Source organism: Eupeodes corollae, chromosome 2, assembly GCF_945859685.1.
Source record: "Eupeodes corollae chromosome 2, idEupCoro1.1, whole genome shotgun sequence".
Taxonomy (NCBI): domain Eukaryota; kingdom Metazoa; phylum Arthropoda; class Insecta; order Diptera; family Syrphidae; genus Eupeodes; species Eupeodes corollae.
This window is the reverse complement of record NC_079148.1, coordinates 124584646-124594503: the sequence shown is the minus strand read 5'-3', so window position 1 is coordinate 124594503 and position 9858 is coordinate 124584646. Positions and strand designations below refer to the sequence as shown.

General features: G+C 34.6%; 1 long non-coding RNA gene across 1 annotated transcript; it reads left to right on the top strand.

The window, feature by feature from the left end:
• The first annotated feature begins 1051 nt into the window (after positions 1–1051).
• Positions 1052–1942, top strand: LOC129947980 (uncharacterized). The gene is made up of 4 exons (XR_008781806.1): positions 1052–1541; positions 1626–1695; positions 1754–1805; positions 1922–1942. It is a non-coding gene; the product is annotated as an uncharacterized LOC129947980 (long non-coding RNA).
• Positions 1943–9858: the final 7916 nt, after the last annotated feature.

Here is a 9858-nt window from a genome sequence, read left to right as displayed (position 1 = left end):
CGGTTGAACTGTTTAAGGGGAGGAATGCAACTGGCTATTTCACTAGAGCATAAGCCGTTTAAATAACGGTAAAAAAGGGAAAGACAACTATGTTCAAGCGAAGTAAATGAACTTATGATGATATTATCAACTATCAATTTAAATTCTATAAGTTCAATACTATCCAAGAGGCTTAAGTAAGTTGCAGGAGCACCAGCCCAGAGATGGGAGTTGTACTTAAGCTTTAAGTCTTGTAGATAACAGGCAGATCAGAAGTGGTGAAATATTTCTTGTATCGCCTAAGGAAACCCAAACACCTTGCGGTATTTTTGGTGACATCGCGTATGTGATCATTCCACAAGAGGTGGTTGGTGACACACATACCGAGAATATCGAGGTGTTCAGTCTCATTGATGCAAGTGCCATCCATGGATAATGGCAATGGGGTTATATTTCGATTTAACGATACAAGACAGCATTGGGTTTTCGAATCATTAAATTCCACGCGGCTTTTTAATCCCTATTGAACCATGCTGTTTAGGTCGGAATTAGGTCGTTGCAGTTTCACATCCGAAGAAGAGGGGTTTGAATCTGAAAACGAATATGAAAATCTAAGAGTACTATCGTCACTGAAACAATGTATTGGATTAAATGTTGCAGACAGGAGATCATCAATAAAAATAAGAAAGAGTGTTGTGTGCCCTGGGGCACACCAGCATTTATTTTGTGGTTTTTAGACTTGAATCCATCCAATACAACTTGTATTGAACGATCCGAAAGGTAATTACTAATCCAATGCAGCAGGGATTTATGAAAACCAAAAGCACGCATTTTCGATACGAGAGCCTGATGTCAAACCCTATCAAATGCTTTTGAAATATCAAGTGAAATAATCTTACTTTCTCCAAAACTATGTAAAGATCTGCTCCACTGTTCAGTGAGATTGTTTTGAGTTAAATCGAAAAGGTAAGTTTAATTTTGAATTATAATTTTAAAATGGAAAATAATGAAAAATGGATACAAAATGAAACACCCTTGTTCAACGTTATAAATAGAAGTAAGTCTTCTTTTATTTGTGACCTTTTGTCACCTTCAAATTCTTAACAATTTTTATAACACATATACAAACAATTCAATTACATAAAATATTCAACGAAAGACGACATCGGGTAGCGTTCTGAGCTAGTCTTGGCGGCAGCATCCAACATTCTCCCCCCCCAGTGCACAGCGTAAACGAACACAGCTTCTATCATTTAATGTACATGAAAGTAATACAAAATATTATTAATACAAATTTTAAATGATTTAAATAGTTGTAGTAATTATGTTTGATGACATGGGATATAGGCCCAGGTTGTGGTTTATGATTATTCTATTACATTTCGATACTCGAAATATATTTGTCATCTCGTATTAATAATTATATGTCACTTATTTTTATTTGTCGTGTTGATCTTGTATTGTTTTTCTCCGCGGTAAATTTTAAATATTTGTTTTAACTGTGTTTCGTATTAATTTTTAATTATTTATAAAACTAAAACCAACTGGATTTATTTTAAAGAGTGAGTATTGTAAATTACATAAAACAGTTTTTTACTCTACAAGCATACACATAACATAACCTTTTTTCTTTAAATTATTTTTAGATGACTTGACCTTGAATTTGGTGGCTTAGAAGCTGAAGCTTGCCGACAGCCATGGCTGTGAATTATTTTGGTAAATTGTTGTTTTTGTATAGTGGTTGGTGCATTAATTTTGTTTGTTTTCTTTTCAGGCCAATTTATGTTATATATATATGTTAAATGTTTTCGTTTAAAATTCTAAAGGTCCGTTATTGGTTTCGGTGTTTTTTTTGTAATTTATTTTTGTTTTGATTTAATTTATAATTTTATTATTTTATTGATATTATAATTAATACGGGTGTTATTAATATTATGTTTAGTTAAATGTGAATGCATGGGAGGTATTAACTTAAGTTTTATACTATTTTGCATGTTATTATTATGTTGTTATGTTGTTATTGTGATTTCAGGTGAGATGCGATGGGTGAGTTGGTAAAATATTTGTGTTATATGTTTTATTAATTATTTGGTTTCTCCTTTAGGTTTGTTTATTGGTTTTGAGTGCCGCACGATAATCTTGTGTTTGGAATTTTGGGAAATTTCTGTAAGATATGGTATTCAAGAGATATGGTAAGATAATATATTTCATAATTTTATTCTATAGTTTTACTTATGTATTTGATTTTAATTTCAATTTTATTGATTTGCCTTTTGTATATTTTATTAGTTTGAATGTGATGAATTTTTTATTTCAGCGTGTGTGAGTTTTTTTTTTTTTTAATTTATTGAAAGTATTTTATTTAAAATTATTAATTTTATAATTTTATATTTTATATTTTATTTTAAATTTCTTAATTAATTTAAGGTTTTCGCTTTTTTTTTTTATTTATAATTCTTTTATGTTTTGTGTTGATAAATTCAATTTTCTTAAGTTTGGGTTTTAGCATGTAAGCTAATTTAGGTTTTATATGATTGAATTTAGTATATGAATGTGTTACTGTATTACTGTGTTGAATTTTAGCATAAATGTGTTGGGTTTTTGTGTAAATGTGTTGAGTTCTAGTGGACTGTATGAATGGTTAGTTTTGAGATTTCTGAGTGAGATTTCAAATATTCAATGAATGAGAATTTGAAAATTCGTTTTATTGAATAGATTTTCATTCAGTTTTATTTATATTTGAGTGTGTTTGTAATTAAGAATGGATTTTAATTCAGTTTTAATTATATTTGAGTGGGTTTTAATTCAGAGTGGATTTTAATTCATATTTATATTTGAGTAAGTTAGGGTTAGTTTTATTTTGCTCATATTTGATTATTAGTTTTTCTTATTTGAGTGGGTTGATTTTCCATTCTTCATATTATGTTTAGAGTTTCATTGATTTTTTATTTCATTTTTGTTTTTGTGAATTGGTTTCATATTTTCTTAGGGGCTTTAGAATTCATTTTCTTAATTTCAATTTTCCTTTTCATTTTGTGTATAAGTTTCAATACGATTCCTTTTGTTTTTAAATTGTTTCGTTTTCGTGATGAGCTTTGTTTGATGGAAGTGGACATATCTTTGTGATAGGCCTCTTAAATTCATTGTTTTGTGTTCGCACTTTGACAACACGGATGAGATTATCTTGTCCTGGGTAGGTTTCCACTATTCTCGCCATGGGCCATTTCGAAGGTGGAAATCTTTCATCTCGTACCAAAACTAAATCTCCAATTTTGGGTTGGTCCTTGATTTTTAGCCACTTAGGTCTATTTTGAAGCCTTGTGAGGTATTCTCCGCTCCATTCCTTCCAGAAGGTCTGTAGTGAGGCTTGTAGACGTTTCCATCTATCCAGGTATCCAATCCTTTCTACTGCTAGGTCTGCTTCGGGAACTATATGAGCTGATGTGCCAATTAAAAAATGAGCTGGTGTTAAAGCATTGAAATCTTCCAAGCTGTCTGTAACCGGACATAGAGGTCTCGAGTTAAGGCAAGCTTCTATTTGCGCTAGAAGCGTACTGAGCTCCTCGAACGTCAGAGCTTGGTTTCGGGCAACGCGACGCAAATGGTATTTAACAGATTTCACTCCTGCTTCCCATAAGCCTCCAAAGTGAGGAGAAGCGGGAGGAATGAAATTCCAATTGGTACCCAATGCACTCAATGAGTTAGCAATATCAGTATAGTTAAGTTTAGCAGCATTTAGCATTTTTTGGAGTTCCCCATTAGCACCTTTAAAGTTGGTCCCACAGTCACTATATATGTTTGCACATATGCCTCTGCGAGATGTAAATCTTCGGAACGCGGCAATAAAGGCTTGTGTCGTTAGATCTGTGACCGCTTCAAGATGAATTGCCTTTGTTGAAAGACAAATAAAAATGGCGAAATAGCCTTTGAATTTTTTAGCACCTCGTCCTTTCCAGGCCTTTACTTCTATAGGTCCGGCGTAGTCGACACCAGTGTGTGTAAATGGTCTTGAAACATTTACTCTTGGTGCTGGAAGGCTTCCCATCAGTTGTTGCAATGGCTTAGGTGCATTCTTAAAACAGGTGAAACATTTATTAATGTACTTTTTGACCGTTCTCTTCATGTTGAAGATCCAAAAACGATTTCGAATGTGTGCAATCACTTGGTGAATACCACCATGTAGAGTTTTCTCATGGGCATCTTCAATTATTAATCTGGAGAAATTATGATCTGGCTTCAACACAATTGGATGCTTTTGATCATATGTTAGGGTGGCATTTTGAAGTCTACCTCCGATTCTTAATATTCCACATCCATCAATAAAAAGATTCAGAGATTTGTTAAGTTTGGTTCTTTTGGTTTTCTGTAGTTCATTTATGACATCATGAAACATAAGTTTTTGAACACTTCTGATAGCTGTTCGCATGGAAATATCGAGTTCTAAGGGTGTCAGAACCGATTTTCTTCGATGTGTTTCTTTTTTTCTACTATTATAGATAAATCTATGAACATTGGCTATAATTCTTAAGGCTTTTGTTAGTTTGGATTGTTTACAAAGCACATCTAAAATTCCATCGGTATTTTGTATTGCTAAATGAGTTTTTATTTCTCGTTTTTCTTCATTTATTTCACATTGGGTGGGTTGTTCTGGTATGGAGAATTTCCACATCTCCTGAAGAAAGGGTGGTCCTTTCCACCAAACATTATTATTTCTTAGCTTGGATGGAAGAACACCACGGGATGCAAGATCCGCTGGGTTCAACTTAGTTGGAATGTGTTTCCACATGCTAACATTTGTCAGCCTTTGAATTTCGGTAACTCGATTGGCAATAAATGTTTTCCATTTTGAAGGCAATCCAGAGATCCAACAAAGGGTGATTGTGGAATCAGTCCACGCAAAGACTGATATATTCTTGAACGGAAGGACTGATTTAGTATAGTTGAGTAATTTTGCCAACATCACTGCTCCGCAAAGTTCCAATCTTGGCAAAGAGACTGTACTGACTGGAGCGACTTTAGTTTTGGCTATGAGTAAATGGGTGTGAATGCAATTCTTGTTATCTAAAACTCGAAGATATACCACGGCTCCATATGCCTTGGTAGATGCGTCACAGAATCCATGGAGTTCGACCTGTTGGGTGCCATTCTCTATGTTTACCCATCTCGGAATACGGATATCTTCTAAGATATCCAACTCTTCTTGAAAGGAGAGCCATTCTTGAAGTAGTTCCACAGGAATGTTTTCGTCCCACGAAAGGCCTTTCAACCACAATTGCTGCATAATGATTTTCGCTTTAACGATACAGGGTGCTATCCATCCAAGTGGATCAAAAAGACGAGCAATTGTTGAAAGTATCGTTCTTTTTGAAACGACTTTATCTATAGAGATTTTTTTAAATGAAAATGAATCGGTAGATGGGAACCAACTGATTCCAAGGGTTTTGGTATGATCCAAAGCTTCGAATGTCAATGACACATTTGTTTCCTGATCTGCCTTTGGTATTGAAGCAAGAAACTCTTCGTTATTACTCATCCATTTGCGAAGATGAAATCCAGCAGATGATAAAAGCTTCGAGATTTGGTGATACTTTTCTTTCGCAACTTCTACTGAATCTGCACCCGATACCAAATCATCGATGTACATATCTTCCCGAATCATTTGAGCGGCTAATGGATATGTTACTTCTTCATCTGAAGCAAGTTTCTTTAGCGTTCGATTTGCTAAATATGGGGCTGGGGCAGTACCGAACATTAAAACTTTTACTTTGTAAAGCTTTATTGGCATTGATGGATTTTCACGCCAAAAAAGTAACTGGTAATACGCGTCCTCTGGATGAACTAATATCTGTCGGTACATCTTCTCTATGTCTGATACGAAAGTAATTTTGTGCGTTCTCCACCTTAAAACAATGGCTAAAATATCTGTTTGAGTTTTAGGTCCAGTCATCAAATGGTCGTTTAAAGAACTACCATCTGCCGTTTGATATGCAGCATTAAAAACAACACGTAACTTCGTCGTTGTACTAGTTTCTTTCATCACGGCATGATGAGGAACCACATAGTGAAATGGAGAGTTAAGTTTGTTATCTATGTTAATATCTACTTCTTCCATTTGATTGAGTGTGAGGTATTCTTTTAAGCAATCGTTATATTCTTTGTGTAGTGTTGGGTTGTTTAATAATTTTTGTTCTTGTTTATAAAACATCATTAAGGCCTTTTGTTTTGTTGACATAAGTCTTGGTCGATGAAGTTCTTTGAAGGGTAGTGAAACTTCAAAGCGCCCTCCCGGCACCCGCTTGGTGTTTTGTAGAAAGTGCTTCTCGCACTCGACATCTTCTTCATCTACGGCTTTTTCATAGGGAGTTTCTTCCATTTCCCAAAATGCACGCATTTGTGTGTCAATATCTACCAACTGTGTGTAAACTTGAAGAGAAAATGGCTTTTCCAAAGGAACTTTCCCCAAAACAATCCAACCAAACCTGGTTTTTTGGGCTATTGGAGCTACCTGTTCCTCATTGCGTATGACTTCGTCTAATAAAATTTCGCAATATATGTCATTCCCTAATAAAATGTCAATGTTACCAGGACGATTAAATGAAGGATCTGCTAATTTCAGTCCTTGTAAATGCTTCCATCTGTTAGCGAAGACTTCTTCATTCGGTAAAAGTCCTGTAAGGGTCTTGTATATATAACCTCTTGTCGACGTAACAAAATCTGAATAATTAGAACTCAGATTCAAATTAACAAAATGTTTACAAGAGCTACCTTTGTTTTGTCCTAAAACAGAAACGTCAAAGGAAGTTGGAATCTTTTTAAGACCCAATAATTGAGCTGCCGATTCGGTTATAAAAGTAGCTTGAGATCCAGGATCGATCAAGGCTCTTAATTGAACAAAGTCTCCTTGGGCTGATTTGACTTTTATAATCGCTGTTGCTAACAAAATTTGGGATATTTTAGATTCGTTTAGATGAAAACAGTTTGAAGATGTTGAAGGCGGTATATCGTAGGGGTGTACATTTTGTACATTTGGATTAAATTCTGTTGTTACATGATGTGTTTGCGAGCTATTTGGATTCTGGGTGTTTATATTTGTGTGAGCGAATGTGTTTCTATTATTATTCTGTTGAGTGGGTGTATATGAGTTTGTTTGTAATTGAGCGCGAGGATTATTTGAAAATGTGTTATTATTATTTGTGTTGTGTTGAAATTGGTTATGATTACCTTGAGAGCTTGATTGTTGATTGAATGCATTTGGAAAATTGTTTGACTGCGAGTATTGTTGCTGATTTGTGTTGTTAAAATTGTTGCTAAAATGTAGGAGTGAGTTGTGTTTTTTATGGCAAAAATGACACGACTTATTACTTGGGCACAAATTTGTTCGGTGACTGTAAGCTAAACAATTGAAACAATTGCCAAATTGTCTAACAACTCGTTGTCTAGCACTTACGTCCATTTTTAAAAATTTCGAACATGTTCGTAAGGAATGTACACCTTTATGACATACCTTACACGTAAAATTTTCTGTTGCCTCAGTATTGAGATGAAAAACATTTTTTGTTTGCTTTTTCTGTGTTGATGTTGTATTTGTTTGATATTGTTGGTCCATCATCTCTAAAGTTCGGAACCTCGTTTCCAAAAAGTCAGAGAACTCTTTAAATGTAGGGATCTCTTTTTTAGTTCCGAGAGTTGTTTCCCATTTTGATTGCACTGTAGCCGGTAGCTTTTTCAAAAGCAAAAATATTATTATTGCATCCCAGTGATGGACAGGCAATTGCAGATTCTTTAAAGCGTGTAAAATTTTTGTTGAATTATCTAATAATTCTCTTATGCCCTTAGCATTTTCTTCTTTAACAACACTTAATTCATAAAACAACTTAAGTTCGTTGTTAACGAGAATTCTTTTGAAATCGTATCTCGTTGTCAAGAGTTCCCAAGCCTTATCATAGCTTGCATCATCTACACTTATGTGTTCTAGTAAAATACCAGCACCTTCTTTACAACTTGACTTCAAATAATGTAATTTTTCGATTTTTGTAAGTGAAGTGTTGTTATGTACCAGTGAAACAAACTGGTCATGGAAAGAACGCCAATTTTGATATTCTCCCGTGAATGTCGGTGGGTGAATTTTTGGCAAACGTACATCGTGCGGCTTGTCATTGGTCGACTTTTGAACCAAAGTAGGAGCAGGTGAATCTTTTGCTTTAGCTGCTGCTTCTGCTGCTGCAAATTTGTCTAGCTCATCTAGCAACACAGATTTATAAATTGTATAAGTCTCACCAGCTTCATTAAAAAGCTCTTCGATTGGTGCTATGTTTTCATCGCTGCAAACCGCGATTTGGTGCTGTTGAACAATGGTTTGCCAATTGTTACCAAGCGTTTCAAGCCGCGTAGAGACATAGTTCTTTGTCCTACGAGTTGCAGAAACTGTCTTCTTAAAATTCTCATAATCTTTTGATATCTGAGCACATATATTTTTTAAAATTTTTACAGCATTCATTTTGATTTATGTATTTAAAATTTCTTTATAGTATATATATGTATATATACGAGTATATGTATGTTTATATGTATATAAATTACAAAAGTAAGTAAATTTTACTCACTGCGATTACTTTCAGGAATGGGTAGCTGGACAACTGCACTCTTGGAATGATGACCACGATGGCGATGACGACGGCGGCGGCGGCTGCGTTGGCGATGACGACGGCAATGACGATGATGATGATGAAGATGATGGTGATGATGATTATGATGATGATGATGATGGTGTTGATGATGATTATGATGATGATTAAAATGTCTTTATTCAAATTAAATGTTAATTAATTAATTTTAAATTCGTTGAATAAACTTTGAAAAAGAACGACAAAATGTCGTCGCACTGTCTTTTTAATTAATTCAAACAATTTAATATAGGCGGTTTGTTTAAAAAGGCTCGCGAAGGACCAAAATGTTTTGAGTTAAATCGAAAAGGTAAGTTTAATTTTGAATTATAATTTTAAAATGGAAAATAATGAAAAATGGATACAAAATGAAACACCCTTGTTCAACGTTATAAATAGAAGTAAGTCTTCTTTTATTTGTGACCTTTTGTCACCTTCAAATTCTTAACAATTTTTATAACACATATACAAACAATTCAATTACATAAAATATTCAACGAAAGACGACATCGGGTAGCGTTCTGAGCTAGTCTTGGCGGCAGCATCCAACAGAGATAAACAATGAGATCACCAGTGGACCTACGAAAGCGTATTGCCGGTCATTAAGAAGCTTTTGATCTTCAAGATATTTCTCGAGCTGATAATTAAACAGCCTTTCCATGACCTTGGAAAGAAGGGACGTAAGGACTCTTGCCACAGTACGAGTGCGAAAAAAGATTGTTCCCATAGACTCACTAACTCGCTGGCAGCTTAGAATTGGCGGTGAACTGCCTAGCAAAGAGATTAGCTTTCTCTTAATAGCTAACAAAATAAGTGTTATTGACAACGAGCGTAAGAACCGAAGAAGAGAAGAATTCCTCATATTTTTTACAAATGACCAAAAATGTTTACTACCTTGGGACATTGCAGTATTTTTTGCCGTAACTTTTGATCATGTAAAAATTTGGTCCATCGAATATGGGCGTTGCAGGCCTTCCCGGCTTGATTGAACTTTTTCCGGCTTTCCTCAGTACGGGAAACCTACCTCTTTGGCCCTAATGACCTCCTTACAGCTCGCATCAAACCAAGCATTTCCTTAGTTGTAATACTTTTACGAGGGGCGTTCAATATATTCTCGGTATCGGGGTGAAGCTGTGGTTATATATATAAATTGACTTATTTATCAAGTAATACTATTATTTTAGTGCATTCATGTAAAATTTCATTTAAATGTGAT